Source organism: Nipponia nippon, unplaced genomic scaffold (assembly GCF_047370975.1).
Source record: "Nipponia nippon isolate SJK-2023a ecotype South Korea unplaced genomic scaffold, ASM4737097v1 scaffold_9, whole genome shotgun sequence".
In the NCBI taxonomy this organism is placed as follows: domain Eukaryota; kingdom Metazoa; phylum Chordata; class Aves; order Pelecaniformes; family Threskiornithidae; genus Nipponia; species Nipponia nippon.
Genome location: NW_028262413.1, coordinates 6,639,430 through 6,667,374, shown reverse-complemented (window position 1 = coordinate 6,667,374; position 27,945 = coordinate 6,639,430). Strand labels below are relative to the sequence as shown.

The window sequence follows — 27,945 nt, the reverse complement described above, 5'->3', positions numbered from 1 at the left end:
TCTTGCAAAAAGAAATCACCAGAGAAACCGAAAGAAAAAGAAATCTAAAAATATTGGAATATCCCTTACCTACTAAAATTGGAGCATAAAGAAGAAAACATTAAACCTTTAAGCTATCAGGGGTGTGGAAACTCTTCAGCTTTCTCAGTTTTCTGTGGTCTGGTCAAGTAAGATTGGAACTGCATTTAAGTAGCTGCTGGCACAGCTGTTTTCAGCACTGAATGTTTTTCACAAGCACCAAGAATTGTCAAAGGATGAGTTACGTGTTTGTTGATACTTCATCATAGTGTTCTCAAGGTAAATTTCCTTCAGGTAATTTATGGATTCAAAGGACAAGTTCTAAGTTGGGCCAGCAGAACTTGATTAAAAACAATAACTGATTTAAATCAGTTTTACATGATTTAGAAAAAAGGTCCTTAAATGACATTATGTCACTGACACACGGAAATTTTATAAAAATTACTCACTTAAAGTGAACACATAGCTATTAGTAGTTCTTCACCAGTAGTCCATCAGCCAATTTAAAATACATTTGAGCAAACCTATGATTGGTTTTGTTACTTCCAGTGAGATGCTTACAAGAGAAATTCAGAGCAGTTTTCTATGTAAAACAGAGCTCTACATCAACTTATCTTACGGAATCTTCAGAAGGAAAAGATAATTTGAAGCTCACCAAGATGAAACCACTTCACATAACAAATTTAAAATTTTATCTAAGCTCTGTAAATCCATATGAGCCATACTCGTCACACAGAGCTTGTGTGTGAAGACTAGAGCTAGCTTGCAAAAGAACAAAGATTGTAACAATGCTTACCTATGCTGCTTTAAGTGCTGTTAGTATCCTGCAACTTTTCTGCCTTTTGTTTCCTCCTTCCTAGTAAAGGACAATACTTTATAAGTCATATACTTGGTACATTTTGAAAACATTTTCTAGTTTCTTTTGACATGACATGCCATGCCATGCCATGCCATGTGCCAAAACAAAAGTAATTTTCCCTTGATTTTGCAAAAACTACTCCACTTTGATGTATGCCCTTGATAGCATCACAATATGAATATTCTTCACATTAATATTCCCACCCATTGTTTAACAACTTTTGAAGATATGTGCTGCTCAATCTTTATGTCTATATTTAATTATTGTAATATGTGTTTTAGTTGCTGTGGCTCCTCACAGAATTGCCTAGCAGATTTTGAAGGTTAAGTGAGCTTTCTGTAGTACATGAGCTTCCTTGCTTTCTTTTTTGTGATAAAGATCCAGTTCTTTTTATATTAAAATGATCTTGCTTAAGGTTTTTGTTGCTCCTTTAGTTAAACAGGCACCATATACACCATCTTTTTTTTCGAGCATTGCAGAAAGAATTAAAATAAAGCCTGAAACAAACCGAAAATCTTTTTTGTTGTTTTCAGAAACAGGTAATGAACTGTGATCATAAGAATAAGGTAAATAGTGAAGTCTTTATGTGCAAACCTTTTTCTTTTTCTGCCTTTTACACTGATATTCTATGCGTCAACCTCTAACAGTCTCTGAGAGTATTCATCACATGGTGTTTTTGGAATAGGCCCTCTGTCCACTCAGGCAAGCAGCATTCTGAGAGACCATCGTGCCCACAGTATATATACCTCATATATCTGTGATTTAGCTCACTCAGTGTGTCCTTTCCCAGTAGCTTATGATTGCAACATAGGCCGACTTATACCATTAGTAAGGTCATTTAATAATATAAACAATTGATTGATAGGCTTTCCCTTAAGCTAGTGCGTCAGTACTAGCCTGTTTTCCCCCCATTTTTATATCATTCTTGGAATTATGAACCAGTTAGCCTTCTGAGATGTGCTTTCTTCTCAAAATTGAAGGCTGACATGTGTCAGCTCTTCTTTTTGCTTATCACATATTTTTACGGTATCAAACTCATCCAGTCCAGATCTTTTGAGGAAGGAGTACATGACATAAACTGTGAGAAAACTAAACAAATCTTTTATGGCTGTAGGCCAGAGTTCTAAATAGGCAACTCTCATATTTTACAGAATAGGGCAGTTTTTTCCTGCTTGGTTACCTGCTTTACGTATAAGTTCCATAAGAAACATATAGAGGGGGTAAAGAGAAGAGGCATAATATTTATGCAACCAGTTTCTTCCTTCGTTTATATCCACGAGGGCGATTTTAACCACATCATCAAACTGTGTTTTCAGGCTAGAGACATTGTGCAAAGTGACAAAACCTGGGGTTGGAAAGGTCCTAGATGTTCTCAAGGCTGTACAAGATGATTTTTTAAGACGAAAATTCTGTCCTCCTGAATGGCATACAAGCTGCTTTACTTAGTGCAGAAGTTGGGGTACGTGCAAATTTGTGTGAAGTTCGGTATCTTTATGGATTTATTGACTCCATGTTCATCATATTAACTCAACATAGTATATTTCAGGGTTTTATGTGAAGAAACATGCTCCCAAGGTTTTATACTTTTTGTTTCCTGCAATTCTCAAATTTGGCCTGGCTAAGCTATTTAGGCAAGAATTTGAAATAATTAAGCATAGAATGGAAGAAGTTGAAGAAAGCTGAAGAAAACCTGAGTCTGGATATAGCACTTTGAACAATTATAACACTTTGTGTCCCTTGTGTAAACTGAGTATCTTCAGTTACCAGTAATATTTGTGTAAAAAATACATTAAGGAACTTCATTGCTCCTTAGTTTCAAAGCACAAAATCAGCATATTTGAAAGAGAAGTTTCCCAGTATCAGGAGACAAAGATTGGTCTTTGCTCATTCAAAGTACATTATTAACCACCTAAAGAATTACCTAATTTATTTAGTCTGTACTGATTAACTTCATTCTTGATGGAGACAGCTGCTATTGCATGTGATGACAAATGAGACTCCCTGCTATGCTGCAAAGTTTTCTGACTAAATTGGCTGGTCTCCTACTAGCCTCAATGGCCACAAAGAGCAAGAAAAAAACAGATGAAAGAAAGACCCCCAATGAGTTAGATAAATATTAACAGTTCCCAAAATTTTTCCTTCATCTTTACCAGTTAGCTGAGGGACTGTAATTTAGGGCTTACTTTGTGGTTTTATTATTTTTTGCTGTTCCTAAAATTTGAATTCAAGTGATCAAGCTGTGTTGATTTGAAAATTGATGTTTATATTTTATTTATTGTATTGTATGCTATGACATATGTCTATGACCCTACATCAATTAACCAGTTTCTTTTTCAAGATATGAGTGTTGTTTCAATTATCCTTTTGAAATTTTATTTGTGGCATGCTGTAATTATACCTTGCACATACATTTTGTAAAGTTTCCCATCGAACTGAAAAACTGTGCATTGTGTTTGCAAAAACCAGTTTGTTGTGTTCGCTGTATTAAGCATGCTGTGAAAGCTTGTCCCTTGTGCTCAAAATGTAAATTGGACATAGCTAATTGCATCTACTGCTGGTGATCACATTCACTGAGTGCAGATTTCTGGAGGGAAATGTGCCTACGCTTCTCCTCACGCTTAGATATAACTGTGAGTCCTCCTTCAGATGTGCTTTATTATTGGCAGGGTTAGACTTCATTGCCAGTGCTTCTTATGAGAAAGAAAAACATTTTGTACTCTACTTGTTGATACAAACCTGGAAATGTTTTTCTGTGTTGGATGTAGAATACTTCTTATTACTTTCTGTGCAAAACCCACTTCCCGAAATCTTAAGTGATGAAACTCTATCCTTGAAGTAAAAGTAACATTATACTCTTATGCTTTTCGTAGACTCTTTCAGTCAAGAGAGAGGTACAACACGTAACGTAAAGAGAGGCTGCAGTTCTGTGGTCAGCAGCTGCAGCTGCTGAGGTAGTGAAGAGGAAAGTTCATAAAAGGATGTGGTGCTCTTATTGAAAATACAGAATCATTTGTGGATGCCTTGTGGGTGCAGTCACGGGAAATGCACAGGGTGTAAACTCAGCAGACATCTGGTGATGACAAGCTACCAGAGAGGAATTAATGACTGGCTTCACAGAAGGGGCTGTTTTGGTTAGATGCAGTATCATTGTTACTCTGCCAAAAACAAGAATACTGTTCCCGGTTTTGAGGAAAAGAGAAATGACTAATAGTGAGTTAGAAGAAACAGCCAATTGGTCTTAAAGAAGTAGTTGTTGAGTTGACCAGTGGATAATACATTGTGGCTTGAAGAAAACACTTAGTGAGAGCAAACCTGCATCACAGCCTCCTTAAAATAGTGGTAATCCAGCACAGTATATTCTCTGGATTCCACCTAATTAAAACCAACAAAAGATATCTTTAGGATTGAATACTAAAAAAAGAAAACTATGAAAACTTCTTACAAAAGTCCTATGATGCTTTTTTGCTTTTCCAATGGCTATACACTAAGGTATCTTCTCACAGATGTTTGAGGATTGTGAATAATGTCATTTCACATAGAAAGAAGAAATAGACACACACTTTAAATCTCAGAACCCAGCAGAAACAGACCATAAGAAGAATCACCTTGTTATGTGAAGGATAACAGAACTGCAAGATTTTGATGTAGTAATACCATTGTTACTTCTTCAGAACTACCGTGTTCCTGCTTTTTGGATACACAACAAATATTACGTCAAAAGGCAAAAGAAAGTTTGTTTGAAAATACATGCTATGTAACATCACAGCTCTAGGACGTGTAATTTAAGATAAAAATAGTTTCATAGCGGAAACCACAGAATTCACTGAAAAATAAACTATAATTCCCATGCATCACAGAGACAGGTAGACTCTCATGTATCACTTTGCAGGTAAAGCAGCTTTTATAATGACTTGACTTACTGAAACTGTGAGATTGGCAAAGACAAGATATTAAGGGCTCATGCTCCTACGAAGGATTAGAGGGAGAAAAGATTTTGTTTCTGCGTAAGTATAAAGCAGCTCAGTATAAAGGAACAAAGTGAACTGTCCCATTGAACAAATAAGCAGTAGTGAGCTAAAAGAGTGTTTTCCTGGGATCTCTACATGGCTTTTCTTCAAGGGGAGATTTCATGCTCAGTTGAATGTTAGAAGCAGATTATTTAGAAACACACTTCACTTTTGCTTATGTATTGCATTTGTTTTTCTTTGTTAATAACAGAATATTAAATCTATTTTTTTGGTAAGCAAAGGCTTCTGCTGTAGCAGTAGCCCACCTCTTCATGTGCTTTTTACATATTTTAGCAGTTGCAAGTATTTATGTAACGCATAATCTCTGGTTACAGACAGAGGTTGCAATGTTAGAAATGGAGAATTATGACTAGAGCTGTTCAAAGAGATTAGGATTTGCAGTTTGTTTTCAACACTGTTGAATAACATTCAGGGTGCTTTTTTTCTTTTGTTGGTTTTAAAACTTTCTGACGTAGTTAAGCAGATTTGCTGATGTGCTGCTTTACTGAAGTCTCAATTCTTTTCAGCATATACTTCAGTATAGTGTTTGTTTTCACAGTATCACAAGCATGTGCCTGGGACAACAAAACAGTCTTAAATTTTTGTCTTTGTTTGTAGACCTCAAAAGAGGGAATGTTTTGGAATACTAGTTTAAAATACCGAATAAACAAGGGACAACACATAAAAGGATAAATGAGCATATTTTCATCAGGGTGTGATGAGCACGTCATCTCACACAGTGCCATGAATGGAGTTCCATCTGCAAATAGCAGTGAAACTGTCTATATAGAAGTCTGATGGTCTTTGCTTTTACTAGGGATAAAGTCTCCTTAACAATTAATGGCGGTAAAGCCCATGAAGGGAAAAGTAAGATCCTTACAGGGTGGGATGACCACAGAAGTCAAATAGCTTAAAGGCAGCAAGGTGATGCAGACTAGGCTGTTGAAGTGAAGAGACAGACTTCACTGTCTTTATGTTCGCTAAGGACAAATTGAGTCAATTTGGGGAAACAGAGTTGCTGCTATTTGCCTGCTGTACTATTATATATTAACTCTGTTCAGTGAGATCAATAAGACATGAGGAAAACCACCAAATCAGTGCAAGGTAATAAAATCAATGTACAAAGGTAATGTCATTAAAAACACTAGGACTTCATGCTAGGACTTCAGGAAAGTACAAAGCAATCTTCAGAGAGTCAAAATTTACTACACAGAAATTAGCATTTGCAATGACCTGGTAATTTGCGGGAAAAGTCTGTCTGCCACCCAGGGTGTAACTGCAGAAGATAATCATCAAGAAACATACAAAAGTGGCCCTGTGATGGCAAAATACTTCACTTGTACTAGATATGGGAATTGTACGCACTCTATTTCCTTTTGTAAACAAAACGAGTGCTCAGTATGTTTCTCAAAATCAAGTGGATATAGGAAGGGCAGCCAGTACTGGATTATCAATTGCGTAATCCTAGAAGACAGGTGTATGCACCGTAAAAGGGACATATCCGGGGTAGTTTTGCAGACAACTGACACAAGGGAGCTGTCACTGTGCACTGTGACAAAGGGCTGACAAAATGCGTAACAGCAGGGGGAATTAATGCTGTCACTTCAGCATGGAGTGATTTTTGGGATTAGGCAGGGGACTTCGCTGTATGGAAGTAGAGATACGGAGGCATTATCCACAGCAGTGGCATCAAAAGACAATCTTGGCTCTCTGTTGGCATTAAGTAATAATGACACTTGATATCACATTCATGGGTTGGTGACAACAATGTCTTCAATATGAGTATACAGGATAAGCTATGACACTTGCCGTATTGGTCATAATTCGTGGCAATGTTCATTAATACAGCAATAAGAAGAGTGCCTTGCATTAATTCTCAGTGGTACTGGCTCCAGCAAATACATCAAACCTGTCTTCCATTTGTTATACTCATTTCCTTTAGAACATAAAATAAAGTTCAAGGTTTGGGCTTGAGCCCAGCATATCTGGTTGCCAGAAGCACTGGAATAACAGTAATGTTCAGCAACTTCATTCCTCTACGGTAGATATACATAAAAGTAAGAGAGCTTTCTTAGGGAGCAGACTGAAAATGAACTCTCCTACAAACCAAAGGCCTGCTAGAAACCTGACTTTAGTAAGACCTTGTCTTCACTAAAAAACCTCAGCCCAAGTGAATTAAAGGAAGCTACTAACCATGCTTTTTCCCTTTAGGAAAATGGCGGAGGGAGAAATACTTAATGGCCGAAGCTAACCACAGCGCTGGATGCACAGCTCCGGAAGGTGCCCGCTGCTGCAGAGGGCCGTATATGCCTCCCATACGCAACTGAGGAGCACCAGCAGCCATGTCTGTGCCAGGGAATTCCAGAGCGCCATTACCACTGCCTGCACTGAGGTGGGGAGGGATAAAGTCTATCACTACATAGAAACTAAAAATTAAAGCCACGTAAGAGCAAAGGAAAACTGATGATAGTGTTGCAACTCTGCCTCCATTGTGGGCCAAAAGCAGATACCTGAGCAACAGCATAAGCGTGGGACGCACACCATGACACTACTTTCCCTACTTGTAACAGTGTGACCTACTTGTAATGCTGAGTCAAGCAGGGCACTCACACAACTTGTCAGACTTTCCCCTAGCAACTCGCTTCGGGCACAGCTGAACTCGGGCAGAGCTTTTACTGCCCAGGTGTGCTCCTCAACTCACCAGCTGTAACTTATCTATTGAGGGCTGTAACCTGGGGCCAGCTGAGGGGTGGCCACCATAGCAGCCGCTCTCCTCACTATGGCGGAGCGATGCTAATGGCGGGGGAGAGGGAGAGGGAGAGGGAACACCCCGCTCCCGCCGGCTCCCTCAGGCACCGGCTGCCACTGCCCGCGCGCGCGCGCAGAGCGCGCGCACCGCGCGCGCACAGGGCTCGCCTCGGCGGCCATTACTTAGGGGGCGAACCCGCCTCCCCGCCCGCCCCTTGGCTGCTACAGGCCGCTGTCGGCGCTGCGGCACACCCCTTTTCGCCGGCGCAACGCATGCGTGTTAGGAGGGGGAGCGTAAGTCTCCATTTTGTGTTCTTTTCCCCCTCCCTCCCCGTCTCCGCGCTGCTGAGCTTTCCAGCGGGGAGCAGGCGGCGGCCGCTAAGGAGAGCAGGCAGGGAAGCGCTGTGCCGCCCGCCGCCGCCTCGCCTCAGGGCGGGCCGGCCGCGCGCTCCCTGAGGCGGCTGCTACCGCCGCTGCTTCCTCTTCTGTCGCCGCTGCTTTCTCTTCCCTCGGCGCCCGCCGGCCTGCGCCGGGGCTGCGGCCGGCTGACTGGCCCTTTCTTCCTCCCGGCTGGATACTGAAAAACCGCATTTCGCACTGGTTTAAGTGTTTCATTTGCCGGGAGCGCTTGGCCATCTCCCCTCGCTTGCGGCTGGCGTTTGGCGGGGCGCGGGCAGCGCCCTGCTCCGTGTCTGCGGTGGCGTTTTCCCATCTCGTCCGTACACGATTGCCCTTGATCTCTCGGTGATCAGCAAGAGAGGCGGGGGAGCCCGCTTTTTCTGGACAAACGTGCAGTGGGTTAAAGCAAATTAATTAGTCTTCACGCCCCAGCAAAACCAAAGCAGTCGTTGCAACAGCCTACCCGTGCTAGGATCACAGAGACTTTATGTACAAGGTGGTAACACTTAAAATCATTTTAGGTGGTTTACAGGCTTTGTCCAAGTGGTGGATCTGGTGCTCTTACAGCAGTTCATACAGGATTTTAGCTGCACCTGGGTAGACTGGGTGACAATACGATACACATAGCAAAGGCAATTGTGTTTTTCTAAGGATAGCGTGTGTCCGAGGAACAGATTAATTTTGCAGATTCTTAATAAGCCACTTAAGAAATGAGTAAAATCAAGATGGAGAACTAAAAAAAAATATGTATATATAGTCATCTCGTTCTTGGTTCTAGGCTAGAACTGAAAAAAATGTGAGCTCAGGGATGTTCAGGTGAAAGTTGCTTTTTAGACAAAAAGCAGTTAGGCTTAAATTATTTTTGTGGGTTTTAATGTAATTAAAAATCTTAAATGATAACATTCTTAAAAAGAGGAGAATACAGAGTTCAGTTCAAAGAATAATTGCCCATGAGATGTCATCTGTAAGCAGTTTTCTTAGTAATTAATTTTCAAATGTTGGATTTTGGTGACTCAAATAAGACTTTCAAGAGCATGTGCTAAGATCTTGGCTACTTAATTTTAAATTGAATCAGTGAAATGTCTAATGGAAAAATGGCATTAAATACTTTGCCTTTTTCCTCAGGGCAAGATGTCTCTTATCTCCAATAAATAGTAGGCTGCCTGATTTCATAACCTGCTTTCATATTTCCCTTCAAATGCATTTTTAGATATTCTGAGTAGTTTTAAATCTTTGAATGACAGCAGAGTACCTTTCCTATCTTTGAAAGTTACATTCTGTGTGCTGAAAAGAAATTCTGCACACACACACTGCTTGCTTTCCTGTTAGTGAAATGAATGTTACTCATGGAGTGCTGGTAAAAGCTGAATTTAGTTCACTTGTCAGTTCTGCCACTTACTATGGAACCTTTAGTTGTGTTTCTTTCAGCTTGTTTATTTCTTTCCCTTGTAAGATATTTGGACAGAAATGTTGCTAGTTTCATTCAATGTGCACTGTTATGTTTCCAAGTATAGCACTTCTGATGCAAGTTCTATTCAAATCTCTTCAAAACATGCTGTTTATTTAGTTGGTATTATAGTCTTGCGAAAACTTAGAAGAATTAAGGCTCATTTATGTGAAAACTGTAGTGCCTACCTGTTTTCACTTATTTATTAAACAGGGTTTTTTAGTTGAGTCCATTTTTCAGACGTTTGTGTTCAGCTTTTCATAATTTTGTTTTGCTTTTGTTATGGCTTGTCTCAGTTGCAGAGTGCAATGAGAAGAGTGTATTAAACTCAGGCTGTAGTAATAGTCAAATATTTTAGTTTGACAGCCTTTGAATTGTATGTTTAAGTTTCCATTGACTTTACTAGTGACCAAGTTAATATTTTTACATGTTGGGAAAATTGGAGGATATAGAAATTATATTGGAAACAATGGCTTGGGTCAACTCATATAATGTAATGTTGAGCACAGGATTATCCACTTGTCTTGCATATTACAACTGTGTACATACTTTATAGGATTTGTCTTTTTATAGTTACAATGTGTAATCCTCTCATATTCATTTTGTCATCTGTCACATGAATCCTTTTGTGAATTTGCAGTAAATAGTTATTCAGTTTTATACATGCCAAAGTCATTCTTTCTTCTCCAGTGTCTGCAGCTTCATTTGTCAATTACGTTTATTTATATAATTTTATGTATTTATAGTTTTTCCTGTTTCTGTGAAAGTTAAAAATATTGCCACTTTTCAACCTTGTCAACTGATTTGTGTATAGAATGTCATTAGTGTGTATATAAACAGCTTCAGACAAACTGGTAATGTTTACTACAGAGGCCCAAATATTGATCTATTAAGTCTGCAAGAAAACTGTTGTTGACTTCTGTAGCTCAAATTGTAATAGTAGAATGATTCCAAAATGCAAGTTGATTATTTCCAAATAATTTAATGCTATGTAGGCAATGTTTTGTTTTGTGCATTAAGATGAATTGTTTTTAAGTGGAACTTAGGTTGTCCAATATCATCCATGTTTTCTCCTTTTTTTTAATAATAGTTTAAATGTCTTGTTTGCCTTACTATAGATTCTTCACATTTACATTAAATTATTCTTACAGGGCTACATGTTTTTGTTGCTTTGTTATTTCCATAAGCTCTAGGGAAAGATGGACGCCTTAAAGAAGGTCTTAATAAATTATGTTCATTCTTCTTGTCTTTTTCTACTACACCAGTAATTTATCAAATAAAACTGTCAGATATGTTTGGCACAATGTGTTCTTTATGCATCCTTGTAGTTTATAACTCATGTTTTCTGAGTGCAATGTTAAAAATGTGTATCTAATGAGATTTTTTTTTTTAAAAAAAAAAAAAGGCCTAGCCAAATCTGGGTTTGGTTTATTTGGTGATCAAATGCCTACCAGGTTCCTTTGGGTGTTTGAGTCTACATGAGGGAAATATGATTGTCCCTAAAGCTACAGGGTCATTCTGAATATCCATCATAAATACTCAATGTCAGAATTTGAAGCCTTTCACTTCTGAGTGCTTAAGTTTTTCTAGTGAAGTAGTTACCTCTTTACATAATAACATGCACATAAATTAAGGATAAAATTGGGTTGTACGAGAAGCAGCGTGATAATGTTCAGCATTTAGAAAGCTTTACTATTAAAAATGAAACTTACATTAGTTGAACTTGATTCCCATGCTTTTTTTGGTTGTATCCTGTTTATGACTAACCCATCACTTTCTATGTTGATGCAGTCTTATTGGTGAGTACACAATTAAAATTTGCTTATTCTCTCAAAAGCCAATAAGTGACTCAGCTGCTGAAAGAGCTTCTACAGAAGTCCCTAATTAAGACTAATTCTCTTCCCCCCTTAAATTTCAAGACAGTAGATACGTTAACTGTATTCCTACAAGGGACAGATTGGAGAGTTGCTCTTAAAAAGAGCACTTCTCTACAAGTATTTAGATTGTGAGAAGGAATCCCGTACGGTAAAGGGACCGTAAATGGAGGTTCAACAGAATGTAATCCCTCAGGGAGGTGTATCGGAGCAGGAGGGCTGAGGTTACCTTCAGAGAGGAGAAGGTACATAGATAGGTTCCTGCAGATGGTTCTGGTAACAGGGTGGAAGAAAAGACGGGTTTTGAGTGCATTAGACTTTGTTATTTTGAAAAATACCACCCCACCCCCGAAAGTTGAAATCATTAACATAAGAAATCCCATAGCTAGACAGCACAATGTATTGAAGGTCTATTTTCTATTTTACTTGTTTCCCCTGTCTTCAAGTGAAGTACAGGAGATAAATGTTGCAGACTTCATGAATATTTTCATGGATATTCAATTTTACTTCTGTTGATCTTTTGCTATTATTGTGATATTCCACCAGAAGTGGATATCATTGTGCTGAGTTTCAAGGATTGGGACAGTAATCAGATGATTCATTAGCTACATTTTAATAGAGTTATTATCTATACTCGGCCAGAGAATTTGCTTTGATTGGCAAATGGAACATTAAGGAATCATTCTTGATTCTGGTTAAACTTTAGCTTGAGGTGGTGTTGAAGAGGAGCTTGATCAGCATAGCAATTATTCAAATATAGGAAAACTAGCATTCTGGAGGCACATCTTGCAGTAATCAGATTATTATAATTGTGGACAGTACGTTACTGACCTTTCTAAGGAAATGCTTTGTTGACCAGACTCCTTTTTGCTGCAGTGATTAGAAATTTCTTTTTCCTCCCATCTTATTTCTTATATATAAAGCGGTGTCACAGACCAAGTAGAGTTCAAAAAAAGCAAGTTTTCATAACGAATAGACAAAATAGCTAATGCTATTTTTGAACTTAATTTTCCTTTGTTGATGCTTTATCCTTGTTAAAGTCAGCTGCTGATACTGGACCTTTCCATTCCTACTTGCTTTTCCAGATTTTACGAGATTACTTCAGCTTGCTTCTGCCAGTTGATCTGTTTAAGTTACCAGGTTTCAGCTTTCTTGGAGCAGAAGTCAGGTGAGATAGTGTTCCGATGTACATTTCAAGTGGAATGTTCTCCTTGCAAATATTTGTAATGACAACCAAGGAGTACAGAATGTGTATTTTAAAATACTTAAGGTAAATTAAAGCACTGACTCCTGTAAAAAAAGGAAGAAGAACTTGGGAGTACAAGTAGCTGTATAAATAGTGGTGTATGTCTGTTGGCCCTGGTGCCACTCTTCTGGCAGGAATCCCTAGATTACAGTTTATTCTTGCTTTATACATACACAGCACAGAAATGGTGATTGTGTTGTAAAGATTCAGAATACTGATTTGTGTTCATGTAAGTGAAAGTTTTTGAACAGTAATGTGTTTGGTAGTATTGTCTTCTCCAGAAGAGCCACAGATTCCTTGGGTCTTAGAAAAACTGCACAGAAAAACATAGTCCTGTCACATTAAAGAAAATGAAAGACAAAAGGAAATGTGTAGGAATCACATAAAATCTAAAATAATTATCAATATGCAACTACGTAGCAGAGTCAAGCATCGGTATTTGCTGAAAATCAAATAGATTATCATGTCCAGAAGCCCCTGGTAATTTTTGCTTTCTGTTTCTTCTTAGAAAGAACTTGGAAAGGTCAGGCATATTTTAATGGTCAAGAGTGAGTAGATGGGCAAAATGTAGACTTCGGGCAGATCATGCCTAGCAAGGTGATGATTTAATGAATTCAACATAGGTCATTGATAGCTAATATCTGGTTTTGCTATGTTAAGAAACAGGTATGCTGTATGCTGTGTTTCCTTTGGGGATAAAGGACTATATTCCTTTGTGCCGTGAGAAACGCGTATGGTTGGATGGTAGAGAGGTTTGGGTAATGCCAGACTTGATTCTTGAAAAACAAACCGTCATTCTCAAACATTTAAAGTTACAGTAGAAATTTTCAAAATGATATAGCGCTTCTAAAGGCCCACGCTTTTTGGAAGTGGTGTGGTTATTCTAGTAACAAACTTGAAAAATGATAAATAGGCCTTGGTAAAAGAGCTATTTTTAACCTTATGGCCAACACTAAAGAGTATGTTCTAATTGTGAGATGTAAATAAACCTTTTGATTTTAATCAGAACGTGTGCTTTCCTTCTCATCAATTTTCACTGCAATACTGAGTATTCCCAGTATAGCTCATCAGATTTGCAATGTCATGCAACCAACTCAGCAATTACATTTATCAGCTACACATTTCTAGATATTCCAAAGGACAAATTTTCTGTATTGGCACTGCAGTGCTGCCTGTTACTTTAGCAAAATAATGCTGTGGCTTAGTGCACGAATAGTCAAAAACATTTCTATTAATTTTTTCTGAATATGAATGTTTTTTAGGATTAGCATTTGCACAGATTTAGCAATGTCTTAAGTTGCTAAAAATCTGATATGTCTGGTAGGTATTGGCCTCGGAAGGTATTCTGTTGTTTAGAAGTCATTGCACACAGACGTGTTGGAATAGTTTACATATGTCATTTAATTTGTTTTCAAAATTGTTTCTGAAATGTTAAAGAATAAGGCTTTACACTGGCATAGTGCTGACATTTGGCACTAAGTATGCATATTATTTGTCCCATTCAACAGTATTATGCAAATACTGAAAATTAAGTACCTTCTAAACTGTTTTGCTGGATTTGTGTACAAGTCTTAACTGAGAACTAAGAGGTAATGAAGGCATGTTAGAAAGCGCTAGGTAACATACAAGGCTCAAATTTGCATTTATCTTGTATTAAGAATCTCTGGGAATCAGTGTTCTGTTAATAAAAACAATATGATTCCTGAACTGATAGGACATCAAGTATTTCATAGTGGTTTTGGATTTGGAAATAGCTTTTGAATGACATTCATGCATTATTATTTTTCTAAATGGCCACTAAAATGAAGAGGTGCTGGATTTTATGTTGTTTTCTGTTGTCAGTGTTTTGTTCTTTTTGATGCTGCACCCGATTCTTACCACCTTCTTGAAATTCCACTTTCCAAAAAAAAAAATCATTAATTTTATATACTTTACCCATGATCTTTGGCATCTCAGTGAATCAAAACCAGTAGCTTCATTATGTGCTTATTTAATATACAGCAGCAGAGCAACCAAGCTGACAGTCTTTAGATCCCTATGTGAACGGACTTTGAAATTACACTTGCAGAGAAATGTGTGTCTCCTTTTTATTTCTTGTGCTGGGACATCTCCTAATGATTTCAGTCTTTCAGTCTCTTTTTAGTGCATGTTGTGCTATTAAATATTTAAGAATTATATGGTTGTGATGAATACTGTTTCAGAATAGCAGGACTTTATTCTTGCAGAGAAGTTTTCAGGTCAAATTTGACTTTAAAACATTCAATTTTAGAAGGAGATGGGGGAAGGAGAGAAGGGAGCTTGCCTAAATCTAAGATTTATAAATCTCTTCAGTCATATTTTTGATTAGGCAGATGTTTTGCTGAGGAAAATGTGTAGTCTTGTTTAAAATACGATTAGTTTCATGTATTTATGGAAAAAAAAAAAAGAAACAGACAAGCACAGCTCAAATGAAGAGCTAATATTATATACAGTATTTCCATAGAAAATTTTATGCCCCTGGACTTCAGCCTCCATTGCTATGCAAGCTTTCATAGAAGTTGTGCTGAAATTATCCTGAAACCACAGCAATGTTATTGTTTTGCGAAATGTTGATTGTCAAACTACTGTGCCTGTTTGCATGTTGCTGCATGCAGATTATCAACTAATATTTTTGCTTCAGTTATCATTACAGACTTGTGTAAGAGCAGACATTTGCCTATTAAAAACTCTGACTATTATGATTTACAGTTATTATTAAATATTTATCTTATTTATATAATAAAATATTATCAAGTTATTTGATTACTGATCATGAAGTTATTTGATTATTGATCATCAAGTTATTTGATATTGGTTGATTATTATGTATTATAAGTTGTCCTAAGTACTGAATTAGAAGAGGAAGGGCATTCTTGGCAGTTGGACTGTTGCAATTAAAGGGTTCAGTGTGGGATGGTAAATAGTTACTGGTCTGTAACTTTGTAACAAAAATCAGGATTAGTAACTGTAACTAACTTTGTAACTTTGTAACAAAAATCACAATTAGTCTTTGCAGTTATGTCAGCGGCTACTTGGTGCAGGATTTAAAACAGGAAAGATTTAGTGGTGTTTGGATTATCATGCAACACAGTGTAAAGAATCTTATTGTGTTTTTTATTTTGAACTCAAGATACAATCCAAGGTACTCTAATGTTAGACAATGTAGTGCATTTTAGTATAGATGTTTTTGTGGGAGTAATCAAACAAATGAAATGGGCTTTCTTAGGAAAGCAACCATTTTCAAAGGATTTGTGTGCCTAAAGATGTAGACGAGTGCTTTAAAATTTGAAAAGAAAATATCAAAGTAGAAGGAAGTTTTATTCTGTTTGGCAGCTGTTTTTTCCTGTATTTTTCTAGTGTAACGTTAGTTTTTGAGATACACTTAGCATGTTTGTGAACATTCTTTGTCTGTACATTGAAAATATGAATATGAAGGCAGCATTAGAAAATACAAAATCACTCTACATTATTCCTTGAATGTTTTCTGTTTATTATAAGACCCACATTGTAACTAGTTTTCAGTTTTGTGTGTTGAAACTGTATGATGCAACTACCAATAATGTTTTCCAATGTTGTAAGAAACTACCCATTGCAGAGCTGTTAATTTACAGATGTGTTTGTGCTATACTACCTTATTAAAACATATGATGAAAGCTTAGATACTTGGGGGCTGATGGTGATCAGATGATACGATATCCTTTTCCTCTCAGCATCAGAGATTGAAATCACATTTTAATCATTCAAATGATAAGAATATGTTTTTGAGACTGCTGTTGCCAGACCAAATGTGTTGCTGCTATGCTAGATAGAATGCTATGCATCTAGAAGGATATAGCCATGCAGGCAATTGAAGTGACTGTCAGTTTCAAAGCTGTGGGTTGAGTCCTTGCAGAAACCACTGCAGAAATGTTCAAAGTCAGGGGTGGGAACGATAGCTTGATAATGGGAGTGAACTACACCTGTACTTGTAAGGCTACTTGCTAAGTAGATGAAAGAAATACTGAGCTAGTGCTTGGGTCTGCATACAGGAGTCTGTCTAGAGATACTTGTGTAATCATTTAATTGAGAAGTGATTTAAAAAAAAAAAAAAAAAAAAAAAAAAAAAAAAAAAAAACCAAAACCCACAACAAACCACCAAAACCAATTTCTAAACTGCCTGCTAACTAACAGCATAAGTACTACTGCTTTTTTTAGGACAGAGTCAGTCTTATGAGATTCAACAACTACAAAAAATAGGACTTATTAACAGCAGAAGCTTTCATTCCTTGTTTTTATTTCTTTTATTTTTAATAGCATAGGCAGCTCAAAGAATTCCAGATCAAGAAACTGCATCTCAGCTGCTGGTTTCCTTTCCCATGCGTCACACATTTGTTATCCTGGTACAGCTGTTTCTTGGATCGTGTGATGAGTCAGACCAGTGGAGACATCTGAGCAAATTGACTATACAAAAAACAGTTGTTTTCAATCTTGACAAACTTGAAAACCTCATTGTTCCAATTCATTGTACAGCCTACAGACAGTTGCTCACATGAGCTTATGCAAGATCTGGAAAGAGAAGTGGGAGTTGCTTTAGGTGGAAGAATTGCTAGCCTTACCACCCAAAAAATTGTGCTTGGAAACACGGGGTGACTGAGAGTGCCTCATTCTCTGAACCAGATTTACACTGCAGTAGTGTAGACAAACTGCTGCTTTATTTGTACATTGTCCCAACTGAGGTGAAAAGGAACAATTTCTAAATAGCCCTTTAGCGCTAGCCATATCTGTGCAGATGCTTCCATAAGTTCAACAGGTTCATTTAAACCAGTTTGATTGTGATCAAAGTGGGCTAGATAATCATTCATCTGTTATTGGATTTCTCTGTTGAAAGGTGGCTGCTGCTTCTTAGCTATTAATGACAGTGGGATGCTTGCAGTCAATTTTAGAGATAAGCTGAATGCTGTCATTTCTTTGCAGATACTATTTACAGACTTCCAGCCATACAGGCATTGCATCAAAACTGTATTTATTTAATATTAGCATCAAACTGGGATGTGGCCATGTTTTACTGGATCAGCAGCTGAGTTGCATTACTGTGTACAGAAGTATAGGCATACAAATATACATTAAAAATTATGTTTTGCCATAAAAATATTGTACAGAAGTTTAGTGTAAAAATATATTTTATTAATGGTATTATGGACAGGTCATACAAGTTCTGCATTGTAAATTTAACTGGTCAAATAGAGCATGGACAGATCGTTGGCCTACACTGTTAGTGGATCAACAGAGTTTTTCCTGGATATGCTTTCTGAATAATTTTCCCTATATACCTTTAGCAGCCAGCATAGTGTGTATATCGAATTAAAAGTTTTAAAAAAATTCAAAAGAAACACTGCCTTGAAACCTATTGCTTGAAATATGTGTGACTATAAATATTTGGTGTTCCTAGGAGAAACTTCGTACTTTAAACTTTGCCTGACAGTTTAGGAGAACATATTATGAAGTTAAATTAGAGTGAGTGCATACAGTGAAGTCTTTTCCTTACACACACACACACACACACACACATCCCCCGATTAAGGTAGGTGTTGCTGCTTAACAGATGTTGCTGTTAGTGTTGTTTCCTATTGAAAACAATGAAACACGTAATTGTCCATTTTGTTTTTTAAGGATGTTAGAAAAAAATCCTGAAAGCTGTAGTTTAAAAAAGAGCAAAGCAATTTTAACTAATAATCAGATCAAGGCTGGGGTTTCTTCAGTCTACATTTTTCTAAATTTGGTGTTTTTTTTTTTTTTAAAAAAAAAAAAGTCTTGAAGAAAAAAGAGCAGGTTTTGCCTGAATGAGCTTTTCCTGAAAGTGCAGTTCAACAGAGCATTGCATCTCTTTACATCTTTTTATAGAAACACTCTTTTTCCTTTAATGATGTGAATGACTGAACTAATATTTTTTTCTGCTAGACTCTGATGAGCAGTCCATAGATTGGAGCTTTCCTACGTGGAAACTGTAGCAATTAGTGGTACACATAGGCTTCCTTCTCCTACCCCAAACAAAACGAAACTGGAATTTACCTTACAGCAGAGTGGTAACTTCCATTTCATGTTAATAAATTGTAATGCAATAACATTGTCATAAGTTACTTCAATACTTATTTACAATTTTTTCAGCTCATTTTCAATTACTTCCAGTGTTTGGAAATCGGGCCTTACTCAAGTTTCAATTTCTCTAATGTTCATTTCCAAGTGCTAGGTCCTGTATGACTCTGCTGGCAAGGTCAGAATGCTTTACATTGTCAGACTGTGTGAGTGTCTGTACGTGGTGAGCAGCTCCCTTCTCAACCTTCCTGATAAGCTGAATAAGTTAAACTCCTTATTAGGAATAGATGAGGACATTGTATAGCTGTGGCAAAAGAAAAGCTCTAGGATAAAATCCACTGTGAGCAAAGGAGAGAGAAAAAGACTAAAATAGTCTGGCAAAAGAGGAATGTGATTGTTGCCATAATCACAAAGGGTTGGCTGGCCTACAAGAAGTTCAGGTAATGAATCAATAACACAGAAATGGTGGATTGCCGTTCTGGAAAATGGTTTTATTCATGATACCACCTTAACATATGTTAGCTCTCAGCAATGCTTACTTTCAAACGATTTATAAACTCTCTTCTGTTGCTTATTGTCTCAGAGGCTATGTCAAATGTTATGATATTTGCTCTTAATGATCTGAGTGTGAATAAGGTGACCAAATTCTATCTTTAGAAACACATTTGGCTCACCTTGCTGCTCATAGATATCACAAGGGTAGTGGTGGTTCTGCAAGGAAACGGCCGATGTATAAAATTCTCACTGTTCTTTTCTGAAAAGTACCAAAGCCAAACTTCAGCATTTTATAAGTGTCTTTGTTTAGTTAGTTGTATTTTACCCTCATGCTATGTTGTCCAGCTTGGGCAGAACCCTGTTGTCACTGTCAGCGTGGAAGGTCTAATCTGATGGAGGTTGCATGTTCTGAATCTAAACAGGGCTTTCAGCTCTCCATGTTAATTCTCCTCTTTTCATCAGGCATAAGTAATACAGCCACACTTGCAGTAAGTTGTTTTGGAGCTTGCATAAAGTATAAGGTTTCTTTCTTTGTTTTTCCAAGAGTTAGAAGCAATAGTCAGCTTTGGTGGCTGATAAGTGGTTTATAACTCTTGTAACATCTGTCCTTCCAGAAAGGAAGGTATTGTCAGCTAGGTTCAACTAAGGCTAATTTGTGTATAGTTCTGGGAACTTCTGTTCTTTGTAACTAGAGATTTTTACTAGTCAGCACTGCTTGTCAGAGTATTTATGCTGCAAATCTTGTGGTTTGGTTTGTTTTTTTTTTTTTACTCATTATCTCTCAAAATCTAAGATAATAAACATAACTGAGAAGCTTTAAGTAGCCTACTGTATGCTAGGTGATCAAGGAGGCAACTACTGGCCACTCGTACAAAAAACGATTTTTAAAATGTTTGTGTAACTTACATTTTTTTTCTTTTAGGTTTCAGATTTTCAACTTAACTGACAGAAACTTGCATAACTGGAAGAAAGTTTTGTTGTTGTTTTTTTTTTCTCTCCAAAGCCAAATTGTGCAGCTTTAGCTGGACACTGAGAGAGCAGAATTTCAGAGGAATCTTTCCTCAACCTCAGACTTTGAGGGCTGTTGGCTATTTAAAAAAGTATTTGAAGATGCTTTTATTTTGGTAAAATGTTGTCTTTTTTTTCCTTAAGTAGTTTTGCCATCTTTGTGGTGCTACATGAAAACTGAGACAGACTAACATTGTGCAAATCTGATTAAAATTATCTGTGCTGTTTCAAAGGTCAGGCACACTCAGTGAATTTGCTTTCAAATTATTTTGTTTATTCTGTGTACGTATGCATCTTGAGCTCTATAAAGGTCAGGAGAGGAGATTCATTTTGGAATTTAAAGAAGTCAGGTTTTTACTGCTGGTAGTCCTTGTTAGTTTCATTTGAACTAAGGAAAATTGTTTTCCCTTGTTGTTTTTTTGCTGTCAGTTTTATTTCTCTAGTGAAGCTCATTTGTAACTATGAGATCCATTTGAAAACAAAATAGTATTAGTAATGCATTTTTTTATTTTTTCATATTTTATGTGATCTTAAAAATTAAGTACCGTTTGCACAAATTAAACAGTAGTCTTATTTGGTTTTGGTTTCTTGGCAGACTAACATTTTCCTAGCTAGAATAACGTATTTAAAGGACACACAGTATTTAACTGTCTCTTGCCACCAAGGGTTTAATAAACTAGGGGTGGTGGTGCAATGCCTTAGAATTTTTAACAGTTCTGCTTATTAATGTTCAGGTTGAATAATATAAGCACAAAAGGATTCATGTGTGTGTCAGTGAAGCATAACTAATTGCAGTTTTCAGTCACAGAACCAATGACAATTAGTAAGGAAGTGGGCTTCTAGTAAATACAGAAGAAACTGCATCTGTAAGGTGGCTGATTTTTGTCCTAAAAAAGGCTGTTATACAAGTCCCCTTACGTTGTAGTTCTGTCTGTGGAATGGTAGAAATATTTTTGTTAATGTTTTTCATGATAACTCACAGCAATAAAGAGATTTTCAAAACAATAATAATGAAGATTTTTCACTTAAACATGAGTACCTTTTTCAAAGTTTACATTCACTTGGTAAGTCTTGAGCTGTTTAACCAAATCAGATTTTTCTGTCAAAAGTATTCTGATGTTTCTTTTCTGACTTTAGGAGATGAAATCTGAATGAGGCAGAACATGCTTATTGAATGAACATAATACCAAACCTTAACAAAACTCTATGTTTTAGCGCACATTTTATGGAAAGGATGGGCATATTTTGCAGTTATATGACAGGTTAGAAAATTGTTCTGAGTCTCTTTTTATGGTTAAAAAATATAAATCTCATCTAGGAAGTTGTGGCTCTTTAAGTAGTAAATAATAGATGTCTTTCTAAGTAGAGCACTAATCTTCCTTGCCAAAGATTAATTTAGTATATATTTAATCTGCAGTTGCTTAAGTTCATGTGGACAAAACCAAGCTTCGATATTAGAAGCAACGGGCTGGTCACACAGATTTCTTTTTTGTTTTTAAAAAATTGCTTTAGCAAATTGGCTATTTGGCCAGGCTGGTTGACTCTAATTTCACATGGCAGACAGCTGACCGCTGGGTACATGTACTTTTAAAGACACAGAAGGATGGCGAGGCCTAGACTGGTGGTGCGTTTGCTTGTGGGAGTTTTGCCAAGATGCTGCTACTGCTTTGAGGCTCTTCTTTTTCTTGCCTGCTTCTTACTAATTAGTATAATTTGTAAGCTTCCCTCCACTGATTCATTGTTCTTAGTAGTGGGCACTGTCTTTTCTCTTTACCTGAGTGTCTTGAATGAGAGAGATTTCTGTGTCAGCTTTTCCTCAGTTTTGCTGTTTGAATCCTAGTCTATTAAATAGCTCTAGTGTTTTATACCTGTTGTGAGATGTATCCTTCCCAGTGCTGCAACTGAAGCAGTAGCTGTTAGGCCTCAACAGTATGATTTAACAAAACTGAAACAATTTTTTAAATTTGGTAACTTTAGGGTATTTGAAGTACAACTCAGAATGTGTTTTATAACATAAACCATACAAAACTATTGTATATATTTGATGTACTTGGAACAATTTCTATTAAATAAAGTTTTATCCTGTTTTTAACTTTCCCAGGTATCAGGAAAAAAATTTGCCTTCTAGTATTGTGACATTAACACTTTTCACGTCACATTAATTCTGATGTGTGACTGGTTTTTAAAGACTTGATCAGCTGGGATAAAATCTCAACATGATGTATGCTATAATGGCGCATCTCCAAGCGGTGAGTTTGAGTATCAGAATTAAAGACCAAGCATCAGTATCTAAATGGAGAGTTACGTTAGTTCAGGTGAAAAGAGAGGAATAGAAAGGAAGAAAAGGTAGAGTGAGAAAATACTGTTCTTTGGAGGAAGATTAATGATACTGAACTTCGATGAGAGTGATATATAAGGCCTGATGTTGCACGTAATCAGAATTAGAATCAGATGATTATCCACAGCATCTGGCTTATATATATACTTTGGATACTACTTAAAGCTTCTAAAATTACTTCCTTATTTTTTTCCAGAATTGTACTGTAATGTACAACTGGATTCATATTAATATCCATAACTTTACAGATAATCAAACAGCGGTACCAGTGAAGATGTTTTAAACTTTGATAAACATAAACCAACTCTCTTGAAATGTTTGGGTTTGTTGGTGGATTCCAGCGCTATTAGGTACTGAGTGTCCTGTGAGATACACTGGGAGTCCTAGAATTAGGGGTACTTTGTCCTTTGAACTTTTTTGTTGTTATTTCATACTGCGACTAGAGCAATGGCTTTCTCTGTGTATGGAAATTTGGTATAAGGGTGTGTAATCTGTTCTGGTCTCTGTATGCTGTAGTGGGCACTGCATAATTATGTACTTTCCTGCTTTTGCACATTTATTATATTGTCAGTAGGAAGCTTATAATGGATATTTCTCTTGGGGAGTAAGAGTTAATTTCTACATAGAATGCTGTAATGGATGGTTTCAAATTGGTGTAGCTTTATCTCAAAATGAATTAAGAAAAAAAATTAATACGTTGTATTTGATCTTTAAGTTGGAAATACCAGTGAAAGCCCAGAATGTAAGAACTATAGTAGATACAGTAATCAACCAGTCTGGTGAGACCAGTTGAGAATAAATCCAGATGCTAGTGAACAAATGTGAATGTGTGGCATGGACTTGATTAGCATTGAGGTTTATACCAAGTCATTTCTTTAACCAAAATGATATTTCAGCAAAAGACCTTTGCAGTTGCTTGGAGAAGTAAGAGTTACTGGAGCTGACTATCATAGATGCTTACTTCTGAAGTAGCAATATTTCTTTGAAGGTTATTGCATATTTTAATTATCTTTGCATACACGTTAGATGTGGTAGGATAGGACTGTTTTGCCTAAATTCTAGTGTAAATCAGCGTTTTGAATGGGGAAATAGCAAAACTCTTAACAGTGTAAAAGAAGGTTTAATGAGCAGTGGATGTTTAACTTGAAACTCTTTGTTGGCATGTTCTGACGGATTGTCTCAGCCTGTAAGCTTACGTTGGTTCCCCCGGGCGCTTCTAACGCATGCAGTGTATGTACTGCAGGTATGTTGGGCGGTGTGTGCTGGGACACTCTTACGTTCAATTTCTTGTGGTTATGTACTGCAAACAGTGGAAACCAAATATGAAAACAACTAATGTTTTCTTAAATGCAAAGGATACAAGTGACTAGCTGTTTGTGCATGTTGTGTGTGCACCTGCAATGTGAAATATCAGTGGCTGCTATTGTCTTCTGGCACCAGCACTGCTGCTTTTGTGCCTGGAAATTCTTGAAGCTGAAAAGTTGTGGCTGTATTCTTTCTTTTATGCTTCAGAGATGTTCCATCATAAACAAATAATGTATGTAAAACATGGAAGTAAATGATGCTGAGTATGAGCATTATTCATTCTGTCCATATATACTATGCATTTATGCTGTTATCCATTTAGGGTTCTGTGCTCATAATTGACTGAATTAGTTACGCTTTTGTTGAATTCTACTTTGTTTTGGAGTATGTAGACTATGTCTTCAGGAAGTTTGAAGAAAAAGCTGGAGAACACAAAGAATGAAGTAATCTCAGTGTTGATGAAAAACAAAACAGAAAAAATCTGTTAACGTTGTTTAAATAGCTTCTCATAAACGCATAAGATTCTCATTAGTCCAACATCAGAAGACTAATGAATATTAATGAATGAGATCAAAGACTTTTAGAAATCAAAGCAAGTAAACAACAATTATTTTTAAGAATTATGTAAGTTTTTAACTGCACAAAAATGTGAATCTTCTTAACTGAATGGCTCTATGAGAAGTTTTTCTTGCAAATATTTTTCCTGAAAATTTGTATGTTGAACTAGAAAGACAGTTATCTAATGTAAGCAAAACAGAAAAATATATACATTGAAACCTGAAATATAAAAAATATTTTGAATATGGTGTATTGAAATACCTATAAATTCAGCTGTGGAATCTAATAGGCTGGGAATTTGAGCTTGGACAGAGCCCATGATTTGAGCTTGACTCAGACTGCCAACACAAATTGGTGAAATATTGAGAAGGAAATTACTTTTGGATGTCTCAGGCTTCTGCTGTTTTCTTCTACATTTCTAGTGCTTTTGGACAAAAGTTACCTGTGCTGAAACATATACATAGTGTAATTTTGTTAAAGAAAATGGTTTTGTATGCCATTTAATAAAGATTCTGATGATTGAATGTCAGACTAAGATCAGAACTGTCTTCATCTCAATATCTGCTTTTCCGAATGTTATCTAGATCCATCATGTAGTATGATCTGTATACCACAGTTATTTAAACTTTAAACTGTGCACCCTAGTAGTGTTGCATGGGGTATTTCATCATCGCAATCTAATGCAAGTGAATCTTCCAAGATTTAGGGAAATAATTGGAATAGGTCATTAAATATTACTTTTCAGTTCTCTTTAAATGTCTACTATCATTCAATTAATAATTCTTCTATTCCACTAAAATAAAATAAAAAATTCCTTTCTGTATGAGATAGTAATTTAAACATAATAATAGGTCTAGGTATGAGTTAAGGTATCTTTTATTTCTGTAATTAAAAAAAAAATTATATATCTGTATAATCTTTCTTCTTTAAAATTCTGTGAGGATTTTAATCCATTTAATCTACAAAGGTCATAATGGAAATGTTACTCCAAAGGCACAGATGCTCTGGTGCAATACAGGAAAATGTTCTGGTTGTAAAGTACCCAATTCCTATGGGCAACAGTGATATTATTTGACAGTCAGTGATTCCTACAAACTTTAATCGCAATGTAGGGCTCGCAAGAGGATTCTTCAAATACTGTCAAAGTAACGGTTTCATTTTGAACATAGATATAAAGCTAATGGTATCTAACAGCTTTTAGTGTCACTGAATCAAATTCCTCAAGTAGAAAGAACGGTTGACATTCTGTTTTAAAGTGACCGTATATTTGACCCAGTTCCGCGATCGTGGTGTCATCACAATTGCATCTTGCTGCTGTAGACTCTTGGAGGCTGACAAGCGGAACAAGTTGCTTTAGCTCACATAGCTCATCTGTCACACTCAGCAGCTTGCAGATTTCTATTATCTGAATGAAACGTGGAGAGAGTACTTCTCGCTCATCTCTGCCTATTGGCATAGTCAGCAACCTGCTCACGCCCCCAGGAACAGAGTGAAATGAAATGTTAGGAAAATAGAGGATAAAAAAAATGGATTTCCAGAGATGCAAATGTAACCCATATTTAATAATTAAAAGGTTTGTTGTTAAATAAAGAAAAAGAAAAGAAATAATGTAGAGGAACTAGATGGAGGGCTTTGGATTGCATGGAAAGTTAATTTCCAAAGAAGGCTTGTGATTTTACCTTATCTGAAAAGAAAGAGGAAAAGCTCTTAGTTGGATAATTAAGATCTAATGCTAAGAACAGTTTAGTAGTTCAGTAAGGCAGTGACAGTCATCTCTGTTTTCATTATGAGCACTTTCTTAGCACTTAATGTTCAAACTTTTATGGAGATTTTATTATATTTCCCCAAAATAGTGCAGCTAGAATTTTGTACACTAGGCCAAGTCTTGCCCTAATCTCAACACAGAGCTCTCTGAAGTTCCGTGATGAGAGCGATGTTAGGAGCACTGAGTTTGTGCAGGTTGCTCTTTGAACTTCAGATGTGGCTGGCTTTGCTGCTTTACTCTTGCAATGACTGATTTTTGCTTGTTGTTTTGAGAGCATTAGCAAAAGCAGCACAGAACATAATGCTTAGTAAATGCTGATTAGAGGTTTTTCCCATGTCAAACATAGGAAGAAGTTTTTCTAGCCCTTTATGATATGTCTAGTTTTTAAAATGCTTTTACTAGAATAAAATTTCAAAGTACAGTAACTGTCAAATTGTCTTATCCAACTTAGAATAATCAGCAGTAACACTCCATTTAGGGTTATTGAATTAGCCATTATAGGAACCACCGAAAGTACGTAACACTTCAATTTGTGTTCACTTGAATTTGGTTATTAAGCTTTGATGGAAATTCCATTTAACCAAATATTTCGATTTACAATAGTACATTTAACTCTTATCTGAGTAAAATTTTAAAAATAATTGTTTCATTGATCCTTGCTTTTATCTGTTGTAGTTACCTAACATATTTCTAAAAATGTTTGTCGGTCCCAAATTAGAAGATTTTTAGTCTTTTCTTTAAAGCACTGACTGATATTTTTCACTGTTCTTTTTTCCTGTATGAACACTGAAGGTAAATTATATATAACTTTAAGTATTGTTAATAAATTTGTATATTTTAGAACTACTTTACAGCTTTTAAATATAAAAATAGTAACAATTGATAAAGTTAAATCTTCGGGGAAAATGATTACGGGTTGAATTTTAAAATGCATTGAACTGAGGTGTAATAGTTAAGACTTGAAATACTTTTTTTTTACTTGAAAGACTTTTTTTTTTTTTTTTTTTTAATCATTACAGGTCTTACAGTAATAAGGTGATTCACACATAGTCACTATTTTTTTAATACTAAAACTTTCTGCTTTGGTCTAGTCTTCTCCTGAATTAAGGCATCATTCTTCCTAACGCATACAAAAATATGTAGTTCCTCAGTACCCCTAACTTTGGTAACTGCAACAAGAATGTACACATTAGATAGTAAGCTAGCAAGATTGTGACTTCTTAAAGAAAAGCTGTGTATCCTTATGGTTTTTATATTTTTTTTTTTTAAATGCTGCTGTGAATTACCTATTCTAATTCACATCAATTTGCATTCAATTAGATGTGTACTTGACTGATATTTAAAAAAAAAAATTAACTGCAAAACTGAATACAAGTGTAATTTTAATATGGAAAAGTAATCTTGCTATATTGGCATGGATTTTTTCTTTTGCTGTTTAAAGAGAATAAATTTTCTTTGAATCAAGCATCCAAAAACTAGATATATGAAGCATTGTGGCTACTGAATGTAATGTTTACAGACAGAGGGTGTAATTTGTATTTAGTTGTAGTACTTATGGAATTATCTTATGACCTTTTTATTTAAAAGATTATGCTGATTATATGTTTTAGCTATTGCTTCCATAAACACATAGCACCTTAACCATGTCTGCATTGTGCATGTCTTAAAATGTCCGTATGTGGATAAAACATAGGCTTTCTCTGTTGTGGCAGTAACAGGCTACTTTGGTGGTAGGTTTACAGGGGTATTTAGAAACTAGGCAAATGTTAGAACTGATGATCATTTGAG

At 36.3% G+C, this 27,945-nt stretch overlaps 1 protein-coding gene across 4 annotated transcripts in view; it reads left to right on the top strand.

Annotated features, from left to right (window-relative positions):
* The first annotated feature begins 7,776 nt into the window (after positions 1 to 7,776).
* Positions 7,777 to 27,945, top strand: part of FHIT (fragile histidine triad diadenosine triphosphatase) — a 616,103-nt gene continuing 595,934 nt past the window's right edge. For 2 of the 4 annotated variants that reach the window (XM_087744937.1, XM_087744936.1), the window contains exon 1: positions 7,784 to 7,926. The gene's annotated coding sequence lies outside the window, so the exon portion shown is untranslated. Of the gene's footprint in view, positions 7,927 to 12,501; positions 12,521 to 27,945 lie in introns of those variants that run through there. The other 2 variants (XM_087744941.1, XM_087744939.1) reach the window with 2 other exon arrangements.